The sequence below is a fragment of the Dromiciops gliroides genome, chromosome 6, assembly GCF_019393635.1.
Source record: "Dromiciops gliroides isolate mDroGli1 chromosome 6, mDroGli1.pri, whole genome shotgun sequence".
In the NCBI taxonomy this organism is placed as follows: Eukaryota; Metazoa; Chordata; class Mammalia; order Microbiotheria; family Microbiotheriidae; genus Dromiciops; species Dromiciops gliroides.
Genome location: NC_057866.1, coordinates 166,193,903 through 166,218,985, shown reverse-complemented (window position 1 = coordinate 166,218,985; position 25,083 = coordinate 166,193,903). Strand labels below are relative to the sequence as shown.

General features: G+C 38.3%; 1 protein-coding gene across 1 annotated transcript in view; it reads right to left on the bottom strand.

Moving 5' to 3' along the window:
• Positions 1-25,083, bottom strand: part of FHIP1A (FHF complex subunit HOOK interacting protein 1A) — a 394,460-nt gene that overhangs the window by 181,290 nt on the left and 188,087 nt on the right.

The following is a 25,083-nucleotide window of genomic DNA, read 5'->3' as shown; positions in this document are numbered from 1 at the left end:
TTGACTAACAAATGCCTGCAGAACTAAATTAAATTGCTTACCACACAGAATTATTGTCAAGTGTTTTGTAAAGTGTTATATTAATGTTAAGTATTAGGATTAATACCTAGCTAGGTGGCACAATGAATAGAGCACTGGGCCTGCGTCATGAAGACTTGAGTTCAAATCCAGCCTCAGAAACTTACTATCTGTGTGACCGTGAGCAAGTCAGTTAACTCTGACTCAGTTTCCTCATCTGTAAAATGAACTGGAGAAGGAAATGGCAAACCACTCCAATACCTCTGCCAAGAAAACCCTAAATGGGGTCACAAAGAGTCAGACTCAACTAAACAACAACAACAAATTAGGATCATCATCAAAGGCTTCACAGATTTATAGAATAGCATCCCACAGAATCCTGGGTCCAATACTATTTTTATAATAATTTCTTTTTATGTTTATCCATGAATTTCTGAGAAGAGCCAATGGACTCAGCAGCTATAAACTGCAGAGTTGCTGAAACTTCAAATTCTAAATGAACTTACAAATCAGAGAAATGATCCCTGAAATAAAGGAGGGGGACTTTTGTTTACCAAAGAAAAGCAAAAAATAGTCAAACTAAAGACTTTTTAAAAATGGACTGAACAGATGGAGCATAAGGAGATAGATGATGGTTGGCACCTGTGGAGAAAAGAACAGAGAAAGAAAGAGATACTAAGATTGAAAGATAAACTAATGTGGCTTTTCATGATCATGTCAGTGCCACAAAAAGCCAGACTGATACTAAGCTATCCAAACTAGAGCCTACCCAACAAATAGATGTTCATCCAGACTTTGAGTGAGGATCTCCTGAGGCTGCTTATTTCATCTTTGGAGAATTCTAATTGTTAAGAGGTTTTCCCTTCCATCAAGCTTAAATTTGCCTCTATCCAAAAAGGGAGGGGAAATCTAAAAGCAGGAGAGCTGGGATATATCTTGCACGAGCCCAGTTAGGCCTTTACAAAGTATTTAGAACGATATGAGTTACATTTTTAAAGAACTATGAACTATTTGGAGAGGACTCATAGAAAAGCAGCTATAGAAGGTTGAAAAATAGGACCCATGAGACAGGCTTATAGAATTCAAGCTAGTAAAAAAAATAATAATAAACAATTTTAAACTGTCTGAACGCACAAAGGGTTGTTGGAAGGAAGGCGCTACTTGGTCATTCATCTCCAGAGACAGCAAAAGAAAGAAAATGAGCCTTAACTGCCAATTTGGCCTAAACAAAAGGAATAATTTTATGACAGCCACTGGAACTCCATTTTAGAACAGGTTACCACAGAAGTAGTAAAATATACAAAAGAAAAAGCTGAAGTGTCCTCACTATTCAACACTGGGAGAGGTTACATTTTTTACACTCACGGGTAGTGGACTACAGATGTGGGGCACACCTACAATGCGACACACTGGGCTGATGAGTTTGTTATTTTTACTGAACTGCTTTTATTCCCTTTCTTTTTTATTCTTGGTTACAAGGGCTGGCTCAATGGGTAGGGGAGGTGGGAGGGATATTCAAAAATGAAGGTGATGCTCTTGATGGAGAACTGATAGACTCACGATGTTTAATGAGGTATATATTTTTTGGAAATGGTCAACAGAGGAATTTGTTTTGCTTGACTATGCATATCTATTACAAGAGGTTTTTTTTTCTCCCAAAGGGGGTGAGAATAGAAAGGAGAGAAAATAGATTTTTGTCCAATGGAAAAAATATGATTATTAAAAAGTAATGGAGGTGTTCTTAAAACCAAAAGATGTCAATAACAATGAAACATTTAAAAATAAAGCATCAGAGGGATTAAAAGAACCAATCTGCAAACAAACCAAAACAAAACAAAAACACAATCTGCTCGCTCTGAGGTTGAAAAGGAGAGAATTATGTAGAAACTTCAAAGGTAAAAAGATACTCCTCTTTTTGAGAAAGGACAGTGTACTTTTGGGGGGGGGCAATGAGGGTTAAGTGACTTGCCGAGGGTCACACAGCTAGTAAGTGTCAAGTGTCTGAGGTCACATTTGAATTCAGGTCCTTCTGAATCCAGGGCTGGCGCTTTATCCACTGTGCCACCTAGCTGCCCCCAAGGACAGTGTACATTTTAAAGAACTAGAGACATAATTAAAGTGAAAGAAATGTAGAAAGTAGAACCTTGCAGAAGTAATAATTAATATATTAAGCATTTTTTCAAAGGACCTGTGGTCTCATCTGTAGGGATACTGGTGCAAAAACCCCACCCATCCACTCTGTACTTCTCTTCCGTGCCATCCTCTGTCCATCTCTTTGTAAATTCTACTCTATGAATGAGAGGCATTCCTCCACTTCTTATAATGGCACTCCCCACTGGAGAGTTCTCATTCATGCTACATGGTGGAGCCCACAGTTCTCAGATGTGCACATTTCCAGTCTCTGGGCAAGCAAGTTATTGTTGGTGATATGCCACAGTATACTTACAGCTGGGATGAACCTCTCTGCTACCACTAAGGTCACCAACAATTTTAATTATTATAAAATCACAGGATTATAGATCTTTATCTGTAAAGGACCTTAAGCATCTCCTAATCCAACAGCAGAGAGGCTAAATAATTTGCCAATTCACACAATTAATAAATGGCAGAAGCAGGATTCAAATGGAATAAAGGAAAGAAAAGACACAGGCATTTATTAAATGCCTACTATGTATCAAACAATAAAAAAATATTTATCAAATGCCCACAATGTGACAGGCACTGTACGAGGCACTGGAAATATAAAAAGCAAAAAGCTCTGGGCATATAAAAAGGCAAAAGACAATCCTTATCCTCAAGAAGCTTACAATCTAACAGAGCAACTTATTGTGCTAAACGGTTTACAAATATTTGTCTCATCTGATCCTCACAACCACCATAGTAAGCAGGTGCCACATTTTTACAGTGGAAGAAACCGAGGTAGAGGTCAAATGACTTGTCCAGGGTCACAAGGCTAGTAAGCATCTAAGGCTGGATTTGCACTCAGGTCTTCCTGACTACAGACCCAGCACTCTATGCACTGTGTCATCCAGCTAGCTTCCTGTGATTCTAAATCCACTGTCTCTTTCCATTCCAACATGATGCCCATGGTGTTCCCAGATTGGCAGCCACAAAGCATAATCAAGGGAAAACTGGTATCACAGGGATGAGTTTCTACAGTAGCAAGAAACTCAGGATTTATTGAAAGGATTAACCAAAAATAGCGATATTTAATTTCTAGCAAAGTTTCTGATGAACATTTCAAAGGTATATAATTTCCGCAAATATACTTTACAAGGGAAAAAAAAAAACCTGCATCATTTCTAACCTGGAGTAGTTTGTTAAGTTTTCTTGTTTATGCCGGTGGTGTCAGGCTCAAATGGAAACGGGGATCACTAAATTATATGACAGGATCCCTGCAGTTCACATACTGACTTAGGAAACCATACATGTTTACATATTTCTTTTTTATTACTACATCAAGACATTAAAACCAGATAGGAACTACATTTTAACATGGTTTGGGTTGTACTTGGAAGTGTTTGCCATGTTTGATACCTCAGGTTTACACCATAGTCATTTGCCAATATAGTCCCCACAAATAAATCTTTCCTTTGTAACAAAGAAAAACAGTTTAGCAAAAGCAACCAAAACATCAACTTTAGTTGATAGTACAGGCATTTTCTGTATCCAAAGTCCCCCACCTAAGAAAATAAAAGGTTGTCTTGTCTTTTAAGTGCTTTTCACTTTTCATTTTAATGGGTAATTTTCTATTTTTAAATTGCATATAAAAACAAATATTTTAAATTCATTTTTTAAATTTTTGAGTTCTAAATTTTCTCTTTCCCTCCACTCTCACTACCTTGTTTGTTTTGTTTTGTTTTGTTTGTGTGGGGCAATGAGGGTTAAGTGACTTGCCTAGGGTCACACAGCTAAGTAAGTGTCAAGTGTCTGAGGTCAAATTTGAACTCAGGTCCTCCTGAATCCAGGGCCGGTGCTTTATCCACTGTGCCACCTAGCTGCCCCACTCTCACTACCTTGAAAAGACAATCAACTTATATATTATATATGTACAATCATATAATACATATTTCCACATTAGTCATGTTGTGAAAGAAAACACAGAACTCCCCCCCAAAAAAACCCCAAGAAATAAAGTTTTTAAAAAGTATGTTTCAATCTGCACTCAGTTTCCTTCAGTTCTTTCCCTGAAGGTGGATAGCATTTTTCATCATAAGTCCTTCAGAATTGTCTTGGATCACTGTATTGCTGAGAAGAGCTGCTATTCACAGTTGATCATTGTATAATATTGCTGTTATTGTGTACAATATTTTCCTGGTTCTGCTCACTTCACTCTGCATCAGTTCATGTGACTCTTTCTGGGTTTTTCTGAAAACATCATGTTATTTCTTATAGCAAAATAGAATCCTATTACAATCATTTACCACAACTTTGTGAACTATTCCCCAACTGATAGGCAACTCCTCAATTTCCAATTCTTTGTCACCACAAAAACAGCTGATATATAGATAGATATAGATATAAATATAGATATAGATATTTGTATGTAGAGGTCCTTTTTTTTTCCTTTGATCTCTTTGGGATCCTAGTAGTAGCACTGCTGGGTCAATGGGTATGCAGTTTTACAGCCCTTGGGCATAGTTCCAAATTGCTCTTTAAAATGGTTGGATTAGTTCCCAATTCCACCAATACTGCATTAGTGTCCCAATTTTCCCATATCCCCTCCAACATTTATCATTTTCCTTCTCTGTCATATTAGTGAACCTGATAGGTGTGAGGTGGTATCATAGGGTTGTTTTAATTTGCATTTCTCTTATCAATAGTGATTTAGAGGGGGCAGCTAGGTGGCACAGTGGATAAAGCACTGGCCTTGGATTCAGGAGGGTCTGAGTTCAAATCCGACCTCAGACACTTGACACTAGCTGTGTGACCCTGGGCAAGTCACTTAACCCTCATTGCCCCACCAAAAATGAAACAAAAAAACACAATACAAAAACATACTAGACTTTCACACTGTGTAAAATAAAAAAAGAAATAATTTTTAAAATAGTGATTTAGAATATTTTTTCATATGACTATATGTAGCTTTGATTTCTTCTGAAAACTGCCCATTCATATCCTTTGACCACTTATCAAAGTGGAGAATGTTTGCATTCTTTTAAATTAGACTCAGTTCTCTATATATTTGAGAAATGAGACCTTTATCGGATAAACTTGCTGTATTCCCCCTGCCCCGCCCTGCCCCACCCAGGTTTCTGCTTTCATTCTAATTTTGAATGCATTGGTTCTGTTTGTGCAAAACCTTTTAAATTTGATATAATCATCAAAACTATCCATTTTATATCCAGTAATGCTCCATATCTTTTGTTTGGTCATAAATTCTTTCCTTATCCGTAGATCTGACAGGTAAACTATTCCATGTTCCTGTAATTTGCTTCTGGTATCACTAATTATGTCTAAATCATGTGATCCATTCTGCTGCTTCTGTTTTATGGGTGAGTTCATCAAATTCACATTTATGATAACTAACTGTAACATTTCTTTCCATCCTACTTTTTCCCCCATTTACCATTCTCTCTCTTTCTCCTATCACCCAGCCCCTCCTCAAAAGTGTTTTGCTTCTGATAACACCTCCCACAATGTACCCTCCTCCCAGTAAATCTCTTTCTCACCCCTTAATTTTGTTTTTTTGGTTATGATCCCAATAGTCAACTTTATGCCCTCTGTCTATGGATAATCCTTCTAACTGCCCTAATAATGATAAAAATTCTTAGGAGTAACCCACATCTGATTGTTTACCACCTCAGGGAGGGATAAACTCAAAACTATAAAAAAAAAATGTTTATTCTTAGAAAAAGAAAAATAAAATTCTTAGAGATTACAAGTTCATCTTCCCACTATGAACAGAAACAGTTTAATCTTTTCTTGTTTGTTTCTTTTGTTTTGTTTTGTTTTTTCAGGGCAATGAGGGTTGAGTGACTTACCTAGGGTCACACAGCTATTAAGTGTCAAGTGTCTGAGGCCAGATTTAAACTCCGGTCTTCCTGAATCCAGGGCCAGTGCTTTATCCACTGCACCTCCTAGCTGCCCCAGAAACAGGTTAATGTTACTGAATGCCTTATGATTTCTCTTTCCTGTTTACCTTTTAATGCTTCTCTTGAGACTTTTATTTGAAAGTCACATTTCCTATTCAGTTCTGATCTTTTCATCAGGAATGCTTGAAAGTCCTGAATTTCATTTCATTAAATGTCCATTTTTTCCTCAGAAGGATTATACTCCATTTTACTGGGCAGGTGGTTCTCGGTTGTAATCCTAGGCTCTTTGCCCTCCAGAATATCACATTCCAAGCCCTCCAATTCTTTAATGTTAAAGCTACTAAATCATGTTTCATGCTGACTGTGGCTCCACGATTTTTTTCATAATAGGTACTTTTTTAAACTACTATAAGTCTAAAAAGCATTTATTCCAATTTATTTGGATTAAGTGCCCTAAACAATATATGCCCAAGTAAACTTCAAAGTATTTTTTAAAATTTTAATGCTGCGGGGCAGCTAGGTGGTCCAGTGGCTAAAGCACTGGCCCTAGATTCAAGAGGACCTGAGTTCAAATCTGGTCTCAGACACTTGACACTTACTAGCTGTATGACTTTGGGCAAGTCACTTAACCTCCATTGCCCTGCCCAAAAAAAAAAAAAAAAGAAAAGAAACTTTAATGATGATGAAAAATGCAACCATGTCTATCATCTGCAACAGTAAACTAGAGAACACATTCCTTTCCAGCACCAGAATCCTAAGATTCTTCCTCAAAGGTTCTTTCTGAGGCTTACAATAAAAAAACTGTCTATCGATCAGTCACCAGGTTATTATATCTTCTATCAGACTAGATAAGAAAATACCTAAACACCTCACACAATGACGGTTGGCAGAAAAAGTCCCACATACTGGATTTTGAGGGAAGAAAGTGGAGGGAAACCTGGAACTTAGGAGGGAGAGGGACATCCAGAGATTCTACAAATTAAAACGATGACATAAAAGACAAAGGCATAAAGATAGAAATCAAAGAGCTGGATATTTTCCACTTTCTGTTTTATTCCCATCTTATCAAAGCATTAAGGCACTGGCGTATCTCTAGGGTAATATAAAACTGAAAGAAAAAGACCGATTCTCCATATTTATGAGAGATTTATGGGAACATATTTCCTTGAGCATCAAATTTTCCAATATATTTTCTATATTCTGCTGTTACCAGCCTTTGTCTCTTTTTTTCCTTTCCTTTTTTGCAGCCATTCTGGGACTTTCATTTAACTCCCAGGAAGAGCACAGCTGTAATTCTCAAGGAAAGTCCAAAAAAAAATCAAAGCCAAGCCAAAAAAAAAGGTATAATAAAAGAAGAATGCACTGGCAGGTTCACAGGATCGCGGACTGCTGCTGGAAGGGAACTAAGAGGTCATCAAGTCCAACCCCCTCATTTCCTAAATATGGAAACTGAAGCTCTGAGGGGGAATCCCAGAGGTCCTAAGCCACATGAATTGTAGCCCATGCAAGCTCTAGGTCATCCTTATCCCAAATCCTATTCTCACAGATGAACTGGGTCTCCAAAGTCTGGCAGGTTCATCTCCCTCCCAGGGTTTGAGGGGGTATGTCAAGGGTCAAGAAGAAGAAGAAATAGAAATATAATACTAATGCCATCAGCTCAAGCACCTTCTATACCCCTCCACAAAGACTGTCAGTTGAGAATCAGTTTAGTTTTTAGAAAGGACAATTTACCAAGGTGACACTATAAGAACAACTGGCAGTACCAGTCAGTGACACCCTTCCCCATGGGTATATACAGAGCCCAGGAGAAAGTAAGGTAAGACTTAGAAAGCACAAGGGGTCATTCAGAGCTCCTGATTGCTGGAAGTAATTTTCTCCCATCTGTGGGATGCTCAAGTTCTCCTTAGGTATGGTGGAGTTTCTTTGCTTGGGCTCTTTGGTGAGTCTTGAGTGAGGTTCTATCCATGGTTCCCAGGGCACATACGCCACCATTACCCTACCAAATCTCAGGCTCCTTTGAAGCTCCCAACATCCTCCTCTGGTCAAAACTGAGGAGGGAAAAAGATCTGGCCAAGGAAGTTCTCCTTCATCTCCAAGAAGTTCCTCCTTAGCAAATGTGCCATATTTCCTCCAATTTCTAAAATTCTTCCAACTAACTTAAATGCTTTTATAACATAGAACGAAATCCCTAGCCAACTGAAACAAACCTCTTATCTAGAATCATTTTGGGGTGAGGGGAAGGAAATAAGCATTTATATATAGAATTGTGTGCCACACAACCGTGCCCTGCACTTTACAAATATTACTGCCATGCACAGGAAACGCAGTAGTAAATGACACTAGTGATGTGGTGTTTGATAAACCCAAAGACTCCAGCTTCTGGGATAGGAACTCAGTATTTGACAAAACTGCTGGGAAAACTGGAAGATAGTATGGCAGAAATTAGGCATAGACCAACATCTTACACCTTATACTAAAATAAGGTCAAAATGGATACATGATTTAGACATAAGAGGTGATACCATAGGTAAATTAGGAGAGAAAGGAATAGTGTACCTATCAGATCTTTGGAAAGGAAAACAATTTATGACCAAACAAGAGATAGCGTATATTATAAAATACAAAACGGATGATTTTGATTACATTAAATTAAAAAATTTTTGTACAAACAGAAGCAATGCATCCAAAATTAGAAGGGAGGCAGAAAGCTGGGAAACAATTTTTGAGGCCAGTACTTCTGATAAAGGCCTCATCTCTAAAAAAATAGGGAACTAAATCAAATTTATAAGAATCCAAGTCATTCCCCAATTGAGAAATGGTCAAAGGATATGAACAGGTAGTTTTCTGATGAAGAAACCAAAGCTATCTATTCCCATATGAAAAAATGCTCTAAATCTCTAATGATTAGAGAGATGCAAATAAAAACAACTCTGAGGTACCACCTGACACCTATCAGATTGGCTAAAATGACAAAAAAGGAAAATAATAAATGTTGGAGAAGCTGTGGGAAAATTGGAACACTAATGCATTGTTGGTGGAGCTGTCAACTGATCCAACCATTCTGGAGAGCAATTTGGAATTATGCCCAAAGGGCAATAAAGCTATGCATACCCTTTGACCCAGCAATACCACTTTTGGGTTCTTTTGCCCAAAGAAATCATGGAAAGGGGAAAGGGACCCACATGTACAAAAATATTTATAGCTGCTCTTTACGTGGTGGCAAGGAATTGGAAGTTGACGGGATGCCCATCCATTGGGGAATGGCTGGACAAGTTGTGGTATATGAATATGATGGAATGCTATTGTGCTGTAAGAAACGATGAGCAGGAGGAGTTCAGAGAAACCTGGAGGGTCTTGCGTGGGCTGATGATGAGTGAGATGAGCAGAACCAGAAGAACATTGTACACAGTATCATCAACATTAAGTGTTGATCTACTGTCCTGGACTATATTCTTCTCACCAATGCAATGGTACGGAAGAGTTCCAAGGAACTCATGATGGAAGAGGATCTCCAAATCCAGGGGAAAAAAAAAAAAAAAGAACTGTGGAGTATAGATGCTGAATGAACCATATTATTTCTTTTGTTTTTGGTGCTGTTGTTCTTTCTATTTTGAAGTTTTTCATCATTGCTCTGATTTTTCTCTTATAGCATGACTAGCACAGAAATATGATTAATGTTATTATGTGTGTGTATATATATATATAACCTATATATGTGTGTGTGTGTATATATAACCTATATATGTGTATATATATAACCTATATATGTGTGTGTATGTATATATAACCTATATATATGTGTATATATATATATAACCTATATCGGATTGCCTGCTGTCTAGGGGAGGGGGGAGGGGGTGGAGGGAGGGAGAAAAATCTGAAATTGGAGAGCTTGTATAGGCAAAGGTTGGGAACTATCTTTACATGTAATGGGGAAAAAATAAAATACTTTATTAATTAAAAAAAATATTACTGCCATGTCCCCATTTTACACTTGAGGAAACTGAGGCAATCAGTAGTTAAGTGACTTACCAAAGATCAGACAGCTAGTAAATGTCTGAGGCCAGATCTGAACTTGGTTCTTTCTGACTCCAGACTTAGTATTCTATCCACTGCGCCACAGGGCTGCCTTACTGGCCATTATTATTCCCTAATTTTTCCCCCACTAGAATATAAGCATCTTGAGGGTAGGTTTGGTCATTGCTTTTGTATTTGCATCTCTAACACTTAGTATGATGCCTGGCACATAATAGGTTCTTTCTTTTCTTTTCTTTTCTTTTTGCGGGGCAATGAGGGTTAAGTGACTTGCCCAAGGTCATACAGCTAGTAAGTGTCAATTGTCTGAATCTGGATTTGAACTGAGGTCCTTTTGAATCCAGGGCCAGTGCTTTATCCACTGTGCCACCTAGATGCCCCCACATAAGAGGGTCTTAATAAATACCTATGTTTTCACTCATTCATTTATTCAAGTATATCTAGGCATAAAAGTTTTCCTACTCATATTATTTTTCCCCAAGTAAAAGTCTTAATGTAATTTACTATTACATGTAGAAAACTAGGTCATATTTTTTTTAAACTTGCATATTGCTTTTATTTTTTTTTATGAGATATTTTATTTTTTCCGTTACATGTAAAGATAGTTCTCAACTTTTGTTTATACAAGCTTTACAATTTCAGATTTTTCTCCCTCCCTCCCCTCCCTCCCCCCTCCCCTAGACAGCAGGTAATCTGATATAGGTTATATCTATATATCTATATACATATACATATATATACACACACACATATATATACACATAATAACATTAATCCTATTTCTGCATTAATCCTGTTACAAGAGAAAGAATCAGAGCAGTGATGCAAAACCTCAAAATAGAAAAAAAAAACAACAGCACCCAAAACAAAAGAAATAATATGTTTCAATCAGCATCTATACTCCACAGTTCTTTCTTTCTTTTTTTTTCTTGGATTTGGAGATCCTCTTCTATCATGAGTTCCCTGGAACTCTTCTGTACCATTGCATTGGTGAGAAGAATATAGTCCATCACAGTAGGTCAACACTCAATGTTGATGATACTGTGTACAATGTTCTTCTGGTTCTGCTCATCTCACTCATCATCAGCTCACGTAAGACCCTCCAGGTTTCTCTGAACTCTTCCTGCTCATCATTTCTTACAGCACAATAGTACTCCATTGTATTCATATACCACAACTTGTCCAGCCATTCCCCAATTGATGGGCACCCCCTCAACTTCCAATTCCTTGCTACCACGTAAAGAGCAGCTATAAATATTTTTGTACATGTGGGTCCCTTTCCCCCTTCCATGATTTCTTTGGGCAAAAGTAGGTCATATTTTTTTAAAAATTAAGTATATAAGTAAATATACAAACACAGCGTGATTTCATATAACATGATTATAGTATATTCCCAGGTGTTTCTACCTATCCTATTCTCTGTTATTTTCAGTCTAATTGTCCTGAAATCTAAAATATTAGGACAAAACTCTCTATTCTAAGCTCCTGCTAATAAGCTTCCTGTGCCTATAGACAGGCAGAAGTCCCGTGAAAGCCAGCTTTTTTTAATACCTGAGAGCTCCATTCATGCAAACATGAAGAAGAGGATTTCTCTCTCAAAAGAAAAATCATAAACCACTGAAAACTGTTTTTTTTCTGAATACTGGGCTATTAGAATGTTCAAAGGCAGATAATATATGTGTGTATGCATGTGTATGTGTGTATGTATATATGTATATACAAGGCCATATATGTGTATACGTATGCATATGTATATACAGGCCATATGTGTGTGTGTATATACAGAGCATATATGTGTATGTCTATATGTCTATAGAGGCCACATATGTGTATATGTATGTATATACAGAGCATATGTGTGTATGTATATATGTATATACAGGCCATGTATGTGTATGTATATACAGAGCATATGTGTGTATGTATATATGTATATACAGGCCATGTATGTGTATATGTGTGCATATGTATATACAGAGCATGTGTGTGTGTATATGTATATACAGGCCGTATATGTATGTATATGTATATACAGAGCATATGTGCGTATGTATATATGTCTATAGAGGCCACATATGTATATATGTATGTATACACAGAGCATGTGTGTATATACAGGCCATATATGTGTATGTGTATATGCATATACAGAGTGACCCTATATATGTACTGTGTATTGTATATGTATATAGAGACCATATATGTGTGTATATGTATATAGAGACCATATATATACATACATATACAGATATATTACATATAACTGAGAACTTGAAATTTGGGTACAGATTCTTTATAATGGTTTTACATGCTCAAAATAATAGCATGAAACAAGAAAAATGGGAGACCTATCTAAAGGGCAACTATCTAAAGAGATCATGGCATCATCTCCTGTTTTATCCCTCTTTATGACCATAAATAAAACAAATTTCTGCCAATAAGGAGAAAATTACTAGAGCAAATCCTGCAAAGGTGATTTCTATCCCTGTCCTCAGAAGCTTATATTCTACTTCAAAGATGAAACCTTTTCATGGGCAAATAAATACAAAGTAATTTCAGGAAGTGGACAGTACTAACGACTATGAAGACCAGGAAAGTCTTTGTATAGGATGTGGTACCTGAGCTGGGCCTTGAAAGAAGCTATGAATTATAAAAAGCAGCAGTAAAGCAGTAATGCCTTCCAATAATAGATGGGAGTCGATGCAAAGTCATGGAAGTAGGAAATGGGATGTAAACACAGGAAACAACAAATAGGCCAATATAGCTGAAATATAGATTGTTTAAAGGAACCAATGTGGAATAAGTTTTTCCATTATGCTATGTTATGATTCAGCTCTCCTAAACCTAAAATTCACAAGGTATCCAAATAAGTCCTTTGTCCTTGGAGACTTTTTTATAAAAAGAAGGACCAGAAGACACTCAACACAGCCCAAATGGAATGCCTTATTTCCCCCCAAAATGGTCCCTCCTTCCTAACTTCCCTATGGCTGTCAAGGGACCCACTCTCTTCCTTAGTCACCCTGCCCCACAAGCTCCATGTCATCTTCAACTTGATTCTCTCCCTCTCACCCCAAATGCCCAGTCTGTTATCCATCTTGTTGTTTCTATCTTCCTAACACCTCTTATATACCTTCCCATCTCTCCACGCACAGCTCCCAAGCCCAGTTCAAGCCTTCATCACCTTTTGCCTGGAGTACTGCAAAAGCCTTCTAAATGATCTAGCTTACCTCTATTTCCCACTCCAGTCAGGTGCCAAAGTGATTTAAATAAAAACAAGGGGGTGTGTGTGTGTGTCTCTCTCTCCTTCCTTCCTCCCTCCCCCCACCTTCTCTCTCCCCCCTCCCTTAATGCCAGTGGCTCTAGTCACCTCCAGCATCAAATTACGCATCCCTCTCTTAGGCCACATGTATTCTATAATCTGGCTACAAATAGCCTGTACTTCCAGTTCCTCAGGAATGACACTCCACCTCCTTTTCTCATTGCCTGGAATGCTCTTCCCCATTTATCTTGGGGTCCCTGGCATCCTTCAAGACTCAGCTTAAATTCTGCTTTCTGGAGAACATCCTTCTAGGTCCCCATGGCTGGCAAAGGCCAACCCCCTTCCAGACTGTCATCCACTTACTTCCTCTATAAAACTTGACTAGGCCTAATTCTCTACAAGATGTCTCTCCCATTCGAATGTGAGCTCTTGAAAAGGCAGCACTGTGTTTCTGCCTTTCTTTGTGTCCCTAGCACTTAACATGGTGGCACTTCCATAAATACTTGTTAACTGACCAAAAATGCATCTGCTCTATTTAATAACTCATTGTAAACAATCAAAAGCTGCTTCCTCTCTGGAACTTGGAAATAATTTTGTTATAACAACACCCTCTTTGTAATGTCATTACTGTAACGACACCTAGCTTGTGCTCTTTTTTCTGATGGTATTATTTTTTACACATAACTCACAGAATTAGAACCAGGTAAAAACTAATCTAATTAAAGACGATAACTGGGTCTCTGTCAAGTAGCCTCACTAGTGGCTGCCAGCAGAGCCAAGGGACAGCTCACTCAACTGTGGGTGCATGGTACTCGGGCTGGTCCCTAGTTAGATCAAAATTCTATTACTACAAAATCTGCTTATCACGTACAATTTCATCTTAAGGTGAAGCTTTTTCAAATACTTGGAACAGCTGAAGAGAAGGAAGTCTCATGCCCTCAATTATAACTAATAGTGGAAGGGGAAAAAAATACATTTGAGATCACACTATTGCAGCTAACCTCGAGCTTGAGACCAATAAAATCTTATTATGCCTAAATTCTCAATGCTCAATAATCCCCGGGCCCTGTGTTTTTTCTCCTTTAGTCACCAGCATGTCACATAGCCATTTGTAGCTATAAGAAAAAGAGTTGGGGGCAGCTAGGTGGTGCAGTGGTTAAAGCACTGGCCCTGGATTCAGGAGTACCTGAGTTCAAATCCAGCCTCAGACACTTGACACTTACTAGCTGTGTGACCCTGGGCAAGTCACTTAACCCTCACTGCCTGCAAAAAAAAAAAAAAGAAAAAAGAAAAAGAGTTAACAACTGATATTCCCCTGGATGATTTCCCAGGCCTCCCTCAAACTATACCAAAGATCTGACTTCTGTTTGGTCATGGAGAGGAGCACTGAACTCTGAGAAGATGGGATTTAAAGTCAGAGGCCTTAGGTTCAAAACTGACTTCTCCCTGTGCTATCTCAAGTGAGTTACAATATCTCCACGACTCAGGTTCCTCCTCTGTAAAAAGAGGTTTGGAGTAGATTAGCAGTCTTCAAAGTGTAGTCTGTGGATCCATGAGGTCCCCCCAAGACCCTTTTTAGGGGTAAAAACCATTTCTATAATAATATTAAGAAATAAGCTGCCTATTTCAATAGTCCTCCCTTTTCTAGGCACCCATCTGTATGAAGCCAGATTTTCTTCATATACGTCAACTGAATGCAGAAGCAGATGACTTCTATAAAAGCAGACAAAGAAAGGCACTTGATAAATATGTAACACAATGGCACTCTTCTCACTAAATGTTTTTGTTTTAGAAAATATAATCGCGGAGGGGCAGCTAGGTGGCGCAGTGGATAGAGCACCGGCCCTGGAGTTAGGAGTACCTGAGTTCAAATTTGGCCTCAGACACTTAAACACTTACTAGCTGTGTGACCCTGGGCAAGTCACTTGACCCCAGTTTGCCTCACTAAAAAATATATATATATATAGTCGGGGCAACTAGGTGGCGAAGTGGATAAAGCACCAGCCCTGGATTCAGGAGGACCTGAGTTCAAATCAGCCTCAGACACTTGACCACTTACTAGCTGTGTGACCCTGGGCAAAATCACTTAACCCTATTGCCCCCACATAAATATATATATAATATATATATAAAATCATTTTTCATGAAAAATATATTATTGATGTTCACATAAATGTGTTTGCTGTAATTCTAAAATTAATTAATAAGTATTTTAAATTTTTTCAGTTTTACTTTCTAATAAAGTAAATATTAAGAAATAAACCCGCATAAACAAAAGTTCTTTGAGGCCCTCAATAATCTTTACAGTTTAAAGGGGAGACCAAAATGTTCAAGAATCTCTGACCCAGACCAAAGGTTCTTAAACTGTGGCTCGCAACCCCATATGAGGTTGAGTAACTGAATGCTGGGGTTGTGAAAAATTTGGCAGTAAATGGTTGATTTGTAGACCTATTTTATATACCTATATACCCAGGGTCATGTAAAAATTTCTCAGGTGAAAAGGGGTCATGAAAGAAGTTTAAAAGAAGCTTTAAAAAGCCCTGACCTAGACTAAAATTTCTTCCAACTTTAAACCAGAATGCTTTAGTAGAAAGAGAACTGGCTCTGAATTCAAAGGACTTGGATACAAATCCTACCTCAGAAGACTAATCCTACATCTAGAGATCTTCGAACAATTTCCTTAACTTCCCAGAGCCCAAGGACCCCCCCCCACCCCCAACTATGCAATGAGAAGGTTGGGAAAGATATATTCTTGGGTTCCTTATAGTTTCAGGTCTTCACATAACAGTCCTTCAAATATAGAAAGACAGACAGCTGGGAGACAGTATGATATAGGGGACTGGACTTAGAGTTAGGAAAGCTCAGGTTCAAATCCCTCCTCAGACACTTACTAGGTATTTGATCATGGCCAAGTCAATTAGTTGCCTGATCTGTAAAAGGGGAATAATGCATAGTACCTACTTCACTTTGCTGTTGTTAGGACTAAATGAGATAAGCATACATAAAGCACTTTGCAAATCTTAAAGCACTAGATATAGATATAGATATTTTTTTTTCAGGGCAATGAGGGTTGAGTGACTTGTCCAAGGTCACAAAGCTAGTAAGTGTCAAGTGTCTGAGGCCAAATTTGAACTCAGGTCCTCCTGAATCCAGTGCTTTATCCACTGCGCCACCTAGCCGCCCCCTAGATAAATGTTAACTATTATTATCATCATGCCTCTCTGCCCCAACCTAAGTCTTTCCATCTTCAAGTAAATATATCTACTTTGTTCACCCAGTTATGATAAGACAAGATCTCCAGTCATTCACCATCCTAATCACCTCCTTGGGCTGTGATCCAGCTTGTTAATATCCTTCCTAATAAATATGGAGCTCATTAGGTTCTAATGCACAACTCTATATTACATAGTATAAATAGAAAAGGGCAAAATAAGATGCTGATTATTGGGTGGCTTATTATCTCCTGAATAAATAATACTTTACACATTGCCTTTTGCTTATAATGCCACCACCAGTCCCAACTGGGCCCAGGTAATTCCTACCTAACTTTCAAGGTCAAGGTCCATTAGAATCTCCTCCATGAAGTCCACCTTTATCCATCTACCTGGTTAGAAGTATTCATTCCCTCTTTCCTCTAAATCCTCATGGCTTTTTGCCTATACCTTTTAGCACGTTCTCCCTTACTATTATAGTTACAGCTATTCATGTACATAAGATGAGATAAAGAAAAAGAGACAGCAACAGAAACAGAAATGCTTTGAAGCATTTAACACATGGTAGACCTTGTGCAAAGCATTGGGGAGACAAATACAAGCAAACAAGACAGTCCCTGCCCTCCAGGAGCTTACATTCTAATAGGGAAAAACAATATATAAAGGGTTGGAATGTGGGTTCAGGGTCAAGGTGATGAGAAAGAGTCATGGAAGAAATCCGGAGAGCAGATTCATGATTGAAATGAAGCATAGCTATGACCCTTCCTGAAAGAGTGGTCCCGGTATACAGTTCACCAGTCAGAAAAGCAAAGCTTCAGAGCACTGGTTTCTCCAGGGTGGGGAGGAGGTTGTTAAGAAGGAGGAGACAAAGTTGTTTTTGTTTGTTTGTTTGTTTTGCGGGGCAATGGGGGTTAAGTGACTTGCCCAGGGTCACGCAGCTAGTAAGTGTCAAGTGTCTGAGGCCGGATTTGAACTCAGGTACTCCTGAATCCAGGGCCAGTGCTCTATCCACTGCACCACCTAGCTGCCCCGAGACAAAGGTTTTTTTTTGTTGTTTTGTTTTGTTTTGTTTGTTTTGTTTTGTTTTAGGCAATGGGGGTTAAGTGACTTGCCCAGGGTCACACAGCTAGTAAGTGTCAAGAGTCTGAGGCTGGATTTGAACTCAGGTACTCCTGAATCCAGAGCCGGTGCTTTATCCACTGCTCCACCTAGCTGCCCCCGAGACAAAGTTTTAAGAGAAGTGGAGCATGGCTGGAGCACCTCCTGAAAAAAGGACTAAAAAGTCATTAATTTACCAAAAAAATTATTTTACTGAATTAGAGAAAATAATAACAAAATTCATTTGGAAAAACAAAAAAGTCAAGAATATGAAAGGGACTAGTGGGAAAAAAAGTAAAGGAAGGAGGCTTAGCAGTACCAGATCTAAAACTATATTATAAAGCAATAATTATCAAAACTCTCTGGTACTGGCTAAGAAATAAAAATGCAGATCAATAAAAAAGAGTAGATATAAAATTTACAGCAGCAAATAAATACAGTAACCTTGTATTTGACAAGTGTAAAGACTTAAGATTTGGGGATAAGAATTCGTTATTTGGTAAAAAAAAAAAAAAAAGAAAAGTCATAGGATTTAGAGCTAAAAGAGTCTTAAAATATACTCTCTCTCCCCTACCAAAGTTCCACTACTGTCAGCTCCATGAGAGTGGGATCCATGTCCTATCATTTTTGTATCCCTCATAGTACCGATTGATTACAATGCCCTGCATGTAGCACTGCTCACTAGATGTTTGAATGAAAAAATGAAATTCATTTCTAAAATTTGTTTTCAGGTTTAATTTTTAAGGTCCAGTTAAGAAAATGGGTCTCCTATGCACAAATATAGACTGCCCATTTCCAAGATCCTGGAATGATACTAAGGTAGGTATTGATGATAACACACCAGCTCTCCATCAACAGAGAATCACAGATTCTCCTTGTCTTCTAATAACTTGTCTTTATCACAAATAGGTTCCAGGTACTTCTGTCTTTCAGTTTCCAATTTTGAGCCTACTTGTTTTATTTTTCCTTTGCCTTTTCTGCTCATTTTGACTTCATTCTCTTCTTGTTCCAAATCCAACATTCTTTCTGTTGTCCATTTCCTGGGCTTCAAGTTTCCAAGCTCCATCCAAGTAATGGGAATCGTAGTTTTAGGATTAGGAGAAAATTTAGAAATCACCTAATCCAATCTTTTCCCTCCTTCCCCCACTATTTTACAGATAAGAAAAATGAGGCCCAGAGACCCTGACCTTGGGCAAGGTCATCCAAGGAATAAATAATAGAGCTATAATTTGAACCTAGGTCTTCTCCCTTCAAATTCAGTGCACTTTTCACAGCATCATTCTTGATCCCTAAAGCTCCTACCTCATCTAAGACTCATGGGCTAAGAGGTGTCAACCTTTTACCTACCCCCAGCACAGAGTAGGAGTAGGAACATTACTGGAAAGTTGTGTTTTTTCAATAGGAGGAGGAGGAGGAAAGAGGAGAGAATAAGCATTTATTAAGCACCTACTATCTGCCAGGCATTGTGGTAAGTTCTTTCCAAATACTATGTCATTTCATCCTCAAAACAACCCTGGGAAGTGGGCACTTTTAATTATCACCATTTTACAATTGAGAAAATTGGGGCAAACAGAGGTTAAGTGACTTGTCCAGAGTCACCAGCTAGTGAGGCAAGACAAGATCCAAGTTACTTATCCATTTCAGCTAATAGACCACTGTAATATCTCCAAGAACTCTGTTAATGTCTGAATGATATAACTTGGCACTTCATTATAGAGCCTTATATAATTTTCTTCATTGTTCTGTGTGTGTGTGTGTGTGTGTGTGTGTGTGTGTGTGTGTGTGTGTGTGAATCTTGTCTTCTCAGGAAAACTTATTCCTCTAATATCCTAGACCTAGAACTGGAACTCAATTAATGCTTATTCATTTGATGAAAAATAAGGAGAAAAAAGGAATTCTGGGTATAATTAACTAGAAACTATTTAAATGAACATTATTTGAAACTCACATTTACATTTTAACAGGCAGGAAAAAATTCTCATGGACCTGGAAGCTCAATGAGCACAGTCTGACAACTGACTCATCAGGGATAAGAACAGAATTTTTAATAAGTGAGAAGAAAGACCAGCAGTTAGAAAAATATGTGGAATACGATTAAGAAGATAAAACCTTAAATTATTTAAACAAGCTATTAAAAATAAAAACCGGGAAAAAGACAACAGAAATGGCAAAGCTATCAACCATAAAGATTTCATCTGGACCTCAAATCAATGTAAATTAATTGCTATGAGACCAAAAGAGCCCAGAAGAGACTTTATTTGACCTTCTTGCCAGATGAAGAGAGGTGGCTACCAAAGGCAACACCAGATCAGAACAAACACTGATTTGGTCAATCTTACAAAGAACAATGATGGATGATTATGAGGAATGTGGTTTCATAAAGCAAAGAAGTAGGGAGGGCCAAACAAGTATAAAGTTGGGAAGATATGATGGTGTTCAAGGATGAAAAGAGACAGACTTCAAGCAGAAAAAAAATGGAAAAGATCTGCAAAAATTATAACAACAATATGTCCTTTCTATCAGAGATAGAGGAACTATGACACTTTGATCGTAGCATCATAATCCCTGAGGGGTTTACAAAGGAAGTAAAAATGAAAAGTGTTTATGAAGGGAAAGAATAATGATGAGGAAAGCAGTGAGATGAATCAAGTATGTGTGTGTGTGTGTGTGTAGGGGAAAGGTGTGGGAGCATTGAGGGATTAATTTACAAGAAGGGGAAGATACTGGAGTCATGGGGAGAGGGGGGGAAATCTCACCTTACTCATTTTCTTTGAAGTGACCAAAAAAACATCAACAACTACCAACCTAAATGCCAATTCTCCCATCTATACAAAATCTTTATGACAGACAAATCAAGGTCCTCCTTGAAGACAGTATTAGTTAGGATCAAGCAGATTTTCTAATACAAATTTAACAATAGACCACTTCTTTACCATCTCACATTTGAATGGAAGATGTAAAGAATATAAAATCCCACTGGTTTTTTGTTTATTGATTACAAAAAGCATCCAGCTCAGGAAAACAAATCATTACCTTATGGGCTTTTTACAATAAGGCATCTCACATCTTTATATAAAGATTGTTCAAGATTTGTAAAAAATAATTAAATTTTTAAAAAGATTTATTAACAGAGAAATAACACTATTAAAATACCTTCTGATAATAAATATCAAGGAACTCATAAAATATGGAGATATGTACTTATTAAAAAGCAGTTGCCAGGGGCAACTAGGTGGCGCAGTGGATAGAGCACCGGCCCTGGAATCAGGAGTACCTGAGTTCAAATCCGGCCTCAGACACTTAACACTTACTAGCTGTGTGACCCTGGGCAAGTCACTTAACCCCAATTGCCTCACTTTTAAAAAATGTACATACCTTAATTAAAAATAATTAAAAAAAAAGCAGTTGCCATCATTGTGTTGTGATCAACTATGAATAACCTAGCTCTTGTCAGCAATGCAATGATCTAAGACAATTACAAAAGACTCATGAAGGAAAATGCTATCCACATGCAGAGAAAGAACTGATGGACTCTAAATGAAGATCAAAGCATACGTTTTCACTTTATTTTTTCATGGTTCTTCCCTTTTGGACTGTTTATTCTTTCACAACTATGACTAATACGGAAATATGTTTTACATGACTACACATATATAACCAAATTGCTTACCATTTTAGGAAGCGGGAGGAGAGGGAGGGAGAAAAATTTGAAACTCAAAATCTTGTAAAAATGAGTGCTAAGGGGCAGCTAGGTGGCACAGTGGATAAAGCACCGGTCCTGGATTCAGGAGGACCTGAGTTCAAATCTGGCCTCAGACACTTGACACTTACTAGCTGTGTGACCCTGGGCAAGTCATTTAATACTTATTGCCCTGCCCCCCCCCCAAAAAAAGAATGCTAAAAGTTGTCTTCACATATAATTGGAATAAAAATAAGATACTATTTTAAAGAAGTAGTTGCCACTAGGATGGAGAAACAATGCAAAGTTCAGGTAGAGAAGGGGTTCAATGGGGTTCAGAAGCTTCTGTGACTGAATCAAGACACTGAAGAGCCTTTTAGGAAAAAACTGTAATCATCCTATGAAGTTTATCCTACCCATCCACACAGAGAAGACCAAATGGATGAAGAATATCTATTGTTCTAGAGCTTATACAACCGCATGTGTTTGTACGCACACAGGTGTGTAACATGTGAGTATATATACATATGTGTGCTTCACATACATAAACAGTGGAACAGTACAGTTTTCCAGGACTGGCAATATACAGATACATAGTGAATGGGGTCCAAAGTTACAAAGGATTAGAGTGGACCGGTTTAATATTGGGAAAACACAAAGAACTTTTTGCCAACCCCATATTTCCCATATTAGCAAACACCCCTATTTTCAACACAAACATTTTCCAGGTATTTGCAAGGATGGCATCCTGACCTGGAACACTACTGCTTCCAGAGAACTAAAGATGAACATTACATGGATGGCAATGCAAAGGAACACAATGGAGGTGAGCAGGTTGCAACCTATAAACACCGTGGAACTAGAAGGTTGTCCAAGAATTTTATGAAAGAAAGAGAACATGGTCTGTATTATCAGATGGAAAACTCCACTGGTACCCTCCTGATGTCCTAAGAAAGTAAGGAGGGCCTCAAGCATGCTAGTGGAGACTTTGTGGTGAACTTTTTGAAAGCCAAGGCAGAGAGTAACAGAGGAAGGGCAGATGTGGATGGGTTGAATTTCCATCTCTGGGGGGAATTCCTGAATCAATGATATAATAGAAGCATTTGAGTATTTATACAGCACTTTTCAGATTTACAGTGTGTTTTCTCCAAGACAACCTATGGGGTAAGGAATACAAGTATTATTGTATCCATATTACAGATGAGGAAACTGGGCTCAGAGAGGTTCAATATGCTAACTTAGTATTTCTTTTTCAGGGGAGAAATGTTTTAAAGATAGCATGACAGAATGTAACAGCTAAAAGAGACCTCTCAGGTTATCTCAGGAAACACCCTCATTTTACAGATAAGGAAACTGAGAGCTAGAGAAGCTTGGGGCTTTGTCCAAGGTCACAGAAGATTTGCCCAAAGGCATAGAATGACCGGATCTGAAGAGTAAAGGAATCTTCAAGGTCAACTAATTCACCCTTCTCATTTTACAGATGCTGGCGCACAGAAACAGAAAGCACATGGAGAGGAAAATCGACCATTGTAATCCAATAAGAAGGCAGTCGTCTGTGGATGAAAGATTAGGCAACACATCATTCGGCTAATACAGGAAGTGGGGAATGAGAAGTGAGGTGTTGAGTGTTTGCCCAAAAAAAGTTCTGCTAGGCTTTGAGAGTTTGTTGGACAGTTGTTGCTTTTTAATGGACTAAAGGAAAAATAATTTACAACTTTGGAAATGCATCATTTCCAACAAAAAAAAAATCTATTTTCTGTCTCACATTTTATTGTATTTATCTGAGAAATCTCATCACATGTTGATACAAATGGTACTTTTAGCACGACTTCACTTTGAGGATTGGGCTGGAGGTGGTTTCCAATACTAATGCTCCAGAGCACAAAAATTATGTGTGTGTATGTGTGTGTGTGTCTCTGATTAAAGTGAGTCTGGGCTACTTAAGGCTATGCCAGGGAAGCCTAAGTTTAGGAGGGTTCTACCAAGTTGGAAAGGTTTTGAATAACAGAATGAACGGTCTCTGAAGGTAGTCGGCTGCCCCCTCAATGCAGGTCTTCAAGCAAAGGGCAGATGGCTACTTGTCAGTTATGTTGTAATGAGAATTCTTTCTTGATAGGGGTTTGCATCTGAGGTCCCTTCCCCCTCTGAAGTTCTACGTGATTCTGAGTGTTGGTACCAACCCAATGATGAAGTCTTTGTTCAATCAAATCCAACTAAGGTGCATGGCAACAGCAACTAAAGACAATTACCTGCTTAGGTCCAGAAGGGTTGGGCTCTGAAGCATAGTGTGGGGAAGGCAGAATAGTATAAGAAACAAAATGCCAGCCTTAAGAGTCAAAACACTTGGGGGCAGCTAGGTGGTGCAGTGGATAGAGCACTGGCCCTGGATTCAGGAGTACCTGAGTTCAAATCTGGCCTCAGACACTTGACACTTACTAGCTGTGTGACCCTGGGCAAGTCACTTAACCCCCATTGCCCCACCAAAAAAAAAAAAAAAGGAGTAAAAACACCTGTGCTAAGTCCCAACTCAGACATTTAAAAGCTGGGCAAATATGGTAAGGTACTCGCCTCTGGGGGCCTCAGTCTATTCATCGGTAAAATGGGAATCATAAAACTTGAATGACCTACCTTCCAGGGTTGTTACACAGGGAAAAACATTTTGTAAACCTCACTTTGCTACATAGTGTTTCATTTACTGTTATCACTAGGATGTACATCCACATCAGTGAAAAGACAAATGTTTTGAAGGGATGATATATTTAAGCTCCATAGATTCATAGATTTAGAATCTGAATGACCTTTAAAGGTCATCTGGTCCAAACTCATTATGCAGATGAGAAACTGAGTTTCTGAGAGGTTCAGTGAGTTTCCCAAGGTCACACAGGGAAAGATTTACCAGGATTTGAACCTTGGACATCTAATTCCAAATCCAATGTTTTAATACACCACATTCAACAGAAGATCCATATATGAGGGCACCCAAATAGCAAAATGGATTTATTTCCATTTCTATTTGGAGGGAGGCTCTGGAAAACCTGCACCAGATTCTGTGGAGAGAGTTTTCAAAGCAAGAGAGAAGGAGGAAAAAAGAGGAATCTTAAATGTGTAAAAATCTAGAAGCCTAATAAAAAGAAAGATAGGTTTCCCCTGGCTGGAACTGGGTCACTGCCCTAGATCAAAGGTTCTCACATTTCTTGATCTCAGGACCCCTGAGGACCCCACCCTTCAAAGAGCATGTGTTTGGGCAGGGTGGGGGGGTATACTTCTAGGGGTTTGAGAGAGCCAGTCCAAACTCTGGCTCACAAAAATCAGCAGTTAGATTTTCAACATGAGCATTTACACCTTAGAAATTGGCAAACTTGGGGGCAGCTAGATGGCACAGTGGATAAAGTACCGGCTCTGGATTCAGGAAGACTTGAGTTCAAATACAGCCTCAGACACTTGACACTTACTAGCTGTGTGACCCTGGGCAAGTCACTTAACCCTCGATGCCCTGGAAAGAAAGAAAAAAGGAAAGAAGGAAAGAAAGGAAGAAAAGAAGAAAGAAAGAAAGAAAGAAAGAAAGAAAGAAAGAAAGAAAGAAAGAAAGAAAGAAAGAAAGAAAGAAAGAAAGAAAGAAAGAAAGAAAGAAAGAAAGAAGAAAGAAAGAAAGAAAGAAAGAAAGAAGAAAAGAGAAAGGAAGGAAGGAAGGAAGGAAAGAAGGAAGGAAGGAAGGAAGGAAAAGAAAAGAAGGTAATGGCAAAAATG